Source organism: Chenopodium album, chromosome 24, assembly GCF_948465745.1.
Source record: "Chenopodium album chromosome 24, dcCheAlbu1.1, whole genome shotgun sequence".
NCBI classification, from domain to species: Eukaryota; Viridiplantae; Streptophyta; class Magnoliopsida; order Caryophyllales; family Amaranthaceae; genus Chenopodium; species Chenopodium album.
The window spans coordinates 23,814,232-23,821,603 of record NC_137857.1 but is presented as its reverse complement, the minus strand read 5'-3'; the positions used below and the strand labels follow the sequence as shown (position 1 = coordinate 23,821,603).

Sequence of the window (7,372 nt, the reverse complement as noted above, 5' to 3'; positions counted from 1 at the left end):
CATTTGATAAAGCAAGTGCACAATTACAACCCAAGTATTTTTGATGGAGTGGGTTGAATATTTTACAACGATAAATGTTAAGTGGAGAATTTTTGGAGCAGACTTTTCAATATAAGATACAAAAGGATGATAATTATGATAAACTACCTAACACATACAAACTACTGTAAGAGTAAGTATGATCCTGAAATATAAAAACATTCCCACACATATAATTTGATAAATATGACTTGTTCAAAGATGCATTAAGTTCAAGTAGTGCAAACTCATATAAACGAAAATCATATACGAGTAACTATTAAAAGAAAATCCAATACATAGTATATTCATTTATTTCAAATAAAAAATTGCAGAAAACCAATTATCATATGAACTAAAAAGAAAAGTACATACATTGGCATGAAATCCCCAAATTTATTGAAAAGAATGTATCTAAATTTGAAACATATCAGCAAATACATATTTGAAACCAAAATTAAACAAAAAGAAACCCTCAATTACCAATTGAAACATGTAATATATGTGCAAAACAAACCCCTAAAGATCAATACTTTAAAGAGGTAGATAAATAAACCTAAATTAGCTGTCGAAATAATATGAATCCACATTCACAGGTTCTGTTTATAACATCTTATAAAAAAAAAGTTACAAATCAAGCAAACATGCACCAACAAAAATGCAATAAACAAATAATCATACACACATATACATAAATAAAACATTACCAAATTAGTCCTCGGGTGAAGATCTTTAGTAGCAGGACCAACCCCCAAAACCTTATCAACCTTCAGCTCAATCTTCTACCGGCACTTCCAGCAAAGTCTTAAGCTTAATTACCCGAAAAAGAAACCGAGGTACCAGTATGAACAAGGTGGGTCAAATCGTAAACAGAAGCATCAACCATAATTTGCAGATAAGCAGAGCAAGAACCATCAGTGATGTCAAGGAAGGCGAAGGTGTTGTGGCCTTGCGTTCTTCCTATGTGAACCCAGCCGCCGACGATGACGATTTTGCCGGCGAGGGAGGCACCACCATAAGGGCGGCTGAGGATGTTGGCGATGGGAGATATAAATATACCCTTAATCATGAATTTTGTTTCCTCAATTTGTGTGGATTTAGAAGTTCATGCAAAAGAGAGGGTATTGAGGCCGAAATCAAAGAAAATACATGTCACAGTAAGGAAACTAGAGAAGCAATTGATTCTATTGAGGAATTTGAATATTAGCAAAAAAAAAAACAACGAACAAATTTAACAAGAAGAACTATAAGTTGACGAGAAAAGTAAGGAAATTTACACAATTTGCAGCCCAATTCGCTGAATTAAGAAAAATACATCAGAAAAAAATCAAAATAAAAGGTAAGCATCAAAATAAAAAAACCTTTAAATCAAAATTTGCAGAGAAAGAAGAGAATACCGAAAAACAATTACAATTTATACCAAATATGATGAAATTAAAGAGCATTTTGGAGAACAAATTGATGAGAGTTTTAGAGGATGGCTAGGGTTTAGTTATTGGAGAGCAAAGAGGACGGTTATGATGTTTTCCCCCAATTATGTTAAAGTTCGTAAGCTAGAACATGCTCTTAGAGCAACTCCAATGACAAAGCTAATTTGACAATTAGCTTCCCATGCCACATGAGCTTTTAAGCTAATTATCATTTTAGCTACCTTTTGCTCCAATGGCTAGCTATTAGCTTAGTAATATTTGTTGGATAGAAAATACATGGAAAGATTTTAATTGGTGCGATGAGCATTTTATTTTGGAATGTTTAATTCCCAAGCAAATTAGTTGGGCAAAGCTAATTTGCTTAGCCAAGCTAATTGAGTTTTCTAGCTCCAATGGTCAAGCTAGTAGCTAGAAAATTATTGAAATTGCAAGCAAGTCCCTAGCTACTACCATTGGAGTTGCTCTTATCACATGATTACTATTCTTACGCTGAGAATTCAATTTTCCACTGACGCCCTATTGACCGCGTCGAATGAATAGCGTCGAAAAACAATGGGTTTTGTAGTAGTGACAGTGATTATGAGAACGAATCAGACCTTGGAGCCGATGATTTTGATAGTGAATCTGATAGTGAAAAAGAAAGAAAAAAGAAAAAGAAGGTGAAGAAAGGGTTGCATGAGGTATTCACCATATTCATGTTACTAATGTGATGTTATATACATTTATTTTTGTTATATATGTATATTTATGCAAATATGGTTTAACCTATAATCCTGTGTGTCATTACATAATTTTGTAATGTAAGGAGGCAGAAGAAGATGATGATGAAGAACAAACAGAGGAAGAGGAAGATGAGGACGTACCAAAGAAAAAACCCAAGGGTAGAAAAAGGGGATGACGGCTTTGAACAAGGTATTCACCATTATCATATTAATTATTAATTATTTCTATGTATATTATCACCAAAGTATGTTATATAAATATAACGATGGTTTTTTTTTTTATATGTGGTTTAACATATTGTCATGTTTAGCATTACATATTCATGTTAAAGGTTTGATATTTATTTATGTTGCATATATGTATATTTATCCAAATATGGTTTAACCTAAAGGAGTATGTGTCATTACTAGGCCTGGTTATTGGGACGGTAAGTGAGGGTCATTAGCGGAGCGGGTCATTAGCCTGGTTATGTGTCATTAGCCTGGTTATGTGTCATAACCGTTTTTTAAAAAAATTAGGAGGAAAAAAATATACGGAGTAATATTTTTCCCAAATTAATTAAAGGAGGCTAAAAGGAATATTGAAACACGCACTCCTCAATTTCACTTTCACGTTCATTTTCACTTTCACTTTCACTAATACCTTTAAAAAAATTAGAGTACTACATATATTGTACTGCTTCGTGAAACCTAGTATAACCTTCATCTGCTGACTGTTCGTCGTGCCGCCGCACCACCGCTCCACCGCCGCACCACCGATCCACCGCAGCACAACTTTTGAGCGACGCACCACTCCGCTGAGGTAGGTTCAAATCTTCTTGTTAAAGAGTAATTGAATTTTGATTATTTGTCAATCAAATCTCATTAATCATTCGAAATATAAAGGAATCATAATTAAATTAATAGTTTTCATCTATTAAATTAATTTGCAATTTGAATTTTAGGTGATTGAAACAAAAACTTCAGAGTTCTAGTTTTAGGGTTAAATTCAATCGATTGTTTGTATGCAAATATTTCAATTGAATTGCATTGAGTTCAATCAAATTACCCTTAATTTTGTCGAATATTTATTAATTTAAATAGTAATCAAAATAATTTTAGCCAAATTAATCTTACCTAAGTTCAATTTAGAACCCTAATTAGATAAAGAAAGAGGGCTAGCCAAATTTTGCTAGAGGATGTCTTTGTTTTGATTTCGATGGTCATGTAGTTGCTTATTTGTGGTTGAGTTTTGAAAAGCTCTTTACCCAATGTTGCTTATTATTTGCACACAGGTTTTGCTTTGGATGGTTTTTGTTTGCACACCTCTGATTGATTTAGTTATTTTGATTTGCCAATTTTTGTAATAACTTCATTAGTTTGGAAGCTGGAATTTGTAAGATTGAATGAGATAATGAATTGAAATTAGACTTTTGGATTGAGATCAGGGTACAATTATTTGAATTTAGTCCAATAAAAAAATCACTTATCATTATCACAATGCATTCATTTTGACAACTTTGTTATCAAATTAATGATTTTCAGCTGTTAATAAAATATGAGGTTTATGCAAATGTCTGAGAGTTTAAATTTGCCTAGAAAGTTGTTGTCTTTAGCAACTGGTCTCTTACCTTCATATACTGAGAATGAGATAAATGTCTGATAATTAGAGGCTGAAGAAAACCCGATAAAGGTGCAACATCAACAAGCACCATATCTTTCTTAGTACTCACACCGGCCAAGACAGAAGCATTTCCAATCCAATAATTTGAGATTTGAGAAGATCTAGAAACAGCTACCTAACCCCCAATGCCCTCAACACCTTAGTAATTCCCATACCAGATGTTCTACATCTTTTTGAATTTAAGACTAAAGTGTAGTTAAAATATAGGATTCTTCTTATTATTAGAGTTTTTTAATAAAATAAAGTTCAATCAGTTTCAAATAAACACAATGCTTTGCTTCAATATGAAATCGTGTTACTCTTACTCATCTTTTACAAGTGACATGTCCAACTCAATAAAAGTACACAACATTAAAAATCAGCTTTCCTATTTTTACCTATCATATTTAAGGATAGGTAAAAATTACAGGAGAATTAGTAGCAGGACTAGCAGGTCATAATTGCATTTGAAATTGAGTGGTTGAAATATGAATTTGCTTTTAAAAATTGGACTATAGAAACAGATTCCTTAACCAACTCTAAAGCCTTCTCTCCATTGGACTCATTAGAATCTAACAGGTTGACATGTTTACCTCCAAGGACCAATCCTATCATAGAATGATCTCTGATAACAATTGAGCCATAGGAAACCTTTTTATGAATTGCACAAGGAAGATCAGTTGACAGAGGTAGGCATGGTAGTGATACTACTTATCGGGATTGATAAAAGCTCAAAACCAAAATAACTATATATGCATGTGTGTGTTCAATCTTTCCCCTTCCAGCTAATTTCCATTTGGAAAATAATTAGGATGGGCTAAGAGTCAGTGTTGGTTAAGTGATCTTCTTACCAGTTTTAATCTGATGTTCTGACTCACCAGTTTTATCTTATGTTATGACTCACAGAGTGAAGGATTGCTGTATATTATTAACTAATATATTAACTAATATGTATGTATTTTACATTGTTTTGTAGAATTTTAAGGAAGTTCCTCCTACATATTCTGAACAAATGATCGACGAGCTTAGGGAAAGGTGGATTTCATATGTTACCGGATACCATCAACCAAATGACGACGACGATGATTTATGTGAATTGTAGATCCATATGGTATTGGTATATCTAAGCATATTTTTCTTTTATAATCAACATTAATTAGAAAGGTGTGTTTTGATATTTAACTCACGTATTTGTTTATATAGAACAAATTGTATGAATGATTCAATTTAATTGTGGTTGGATGTTTTAATTATATATATGAAGTATATTTTGATGGCTTTCGTCGTATCTGGAAATATTTTTGTTAATTTTATTATACAGAAATTTATATTGCACGTATACAGGATTATGGATTTATTTTACAGTGAAGATTTTCTTACAGGATAATTGTACAAGATACAAAACAGGTTGACAACAAATATAGGTCTAAAATGAAATACAAAAATAATACAAATTATTAAAATACAAGAATAATACAATATAAAATACGCACAAGGGTAATTCGAATAATTATGGCCGGATTTTTTTTTTCTTAAAAAAACATTAAAGAACTGTTATCTAACTTAATCGTTCTCTATTGTAATGCAATATAGAACGGTTAAGTGGCCTAAACCGTTCTTTATTCCTTCCTCAGTGTACGAATTTAAGAAGGGAAAAGAGAACGGTTCTGACTAACAACCGTTCTCTATTTGTTATTAAATAAAACGCCTAAACGACCCGTTCCCTAAGGCGATCTATAAAGCCTATTATAACAGTTCTCTAAGGCCTTTTTTGTAGTAGTGGCAGTGCAAAATTTGAAGGGTCAATAGCGGGTCAGTGTAAAAATTCAACATCAATTAATTTAAGTCAAAAACTAAAAATCATACCCAAAAATTTAAATCAAAATCTCATAATATTTAGGAACATTACTCATTTTCATATTCTCTCTCCTCCTCTCTCACTCTCCATCCCTGTGTGCTCTTTGGCAGAGGCTTCACTGCATCATCTTCCCCAAATCTCCCAAAATCTCAATTGGAATTTGCAATGTTACCTTCAGTTGATATTAAATTGACATTCTTCCCTTCAATACTTCATCTTTCCCAAATTTCCAAAAATCTCAATTGCAATCTTACCTAATCATTTGCTTGATATTGTCAATTGCAATCTTATCTTCAATTTCCTTAAATCTCCCCACCGTTGGAAATAGATGGATTTTATTTTGATAAAAATTAAAAGAAAATCAAAAAGAAAAGAAGTTGAGAATTAGAATAAAATCGGAATTTGATTTTGATTACGAAGTACAGAGTAGATAAATTTAGGAATTAGGAATTTGGGGTTGAGAATTAGGGATTTTGACTGAATAAGAAAGAGACTAAAATTTCAGAGTTAGAGAGAAGAGATCGTGAGGTGCACTTAGAAATTAGGGAATTTGAACGTAACTCTTAAGCTCTTATTGGGCTGTCTATTAGTATTTCCTTAATTATTGGGCTTTAATTGAAAAACCCTATAACAGCCCTATAAGATATGACCCTATAAATACCCTATCCATTAAAATTAAAAAGGGTCAAGACCCTTTAATTATGAGCCCGACCCTTTTGCCATTGGGTAGCCCTGTCCAATTACCAGGCCTAGTCATTACACATATATGTGATATGTAATTTGATAACTCTATGTATACTGCTCTACTTTTTCAGAAAGCAGTGGAGGCAGAAGAAGATGTTGAGAAAGAAGAAAAAGATGAGGAAGTTCCAAAGCCAAAACCAAAGGGCAAACAAGGAGCTGTGAAAAGGAAGATTGATTTTGAAGGGAAACAGGAGGAAGAGAAGGAGGAAGTTGTTGGGGCCCCCAACGAAATTAGCCCCCCCCCAAAAAAAGGAAAGACATTGGACCAACATGAAGAAGCGGAAGTGCGTGAAGAAAACAAAGATGCTGATTTGAAGGCAGGTGAAGACGAGGAAGATGATCAAAGCACTGAATTTTCCATTCCACACCTGGTAGCTTCAATTGAAAATCTATACGTACACACTTTTCAAGAGCCACATGTTGATGATGCTGAAAAAGTTGTCACTAAAAGTGATGACGCTGTCGAAGATGAAAAAAAATACCAAAGAAGCTGAAGTTTTTGCGGGTTTTGGTATTAAATCAAATAAGAACACTGAAGTTGTGGGACAAGAATCGACTAGTGTGATACGGGCTGAGGGTGAAGAAGATGCAATATTGAAGCACACCGAAGCTAACGAGGAGGAGGAGGTGGAGGATGCGAGTGGCAATGCAAAAGAAGGTGAGGATGGTGGTGATCAACCTACTTCTGCTGCCATCAATCAACCTCCTAAAGATGTTGGTGACCATGATGAATCTGCTACCACCATAAGGGCTGGTGATCAAGGTGGTGATGGATCTGTTGTTAGTGCAGCTGATCCAGGTGGTGATGGATCTCTTGTCAGTGCATCTGATCCAGGTGGTAATGTTCCTGATGTCTCTACTACATGAAGTTAAGTATGAAGTTTTTTGTTTGAACAGGCATTAACATAACCTAGGTTTGGTTATTACATATTTAAAATGGTTGATGTTGTATTATTGC

At 33.6% G+C, this 7,372-nt stretch overlaps 1 long non-coding RNA gene across 1 annotated transcript; it reads left to right on the top strand.

Moving 5' to 3' along the window:
* Positions 1–2,823: 2,823 nt before the first annotated feature.
* Positions 2,824–5,093, top strand: LOC145610048 (uncharacterized). Its single transcript, XR_014106209.1, has 2 exons — positions 2,824–2,972; positions 4,789–5,093. It is a non-coding gene; the product is annotated as an uncharacterized LOC145610048 (long non-coding RNA).
* The last annotated feature ends 2,279 nt before the right edge of the window (positions 5,094–7,372 follow it).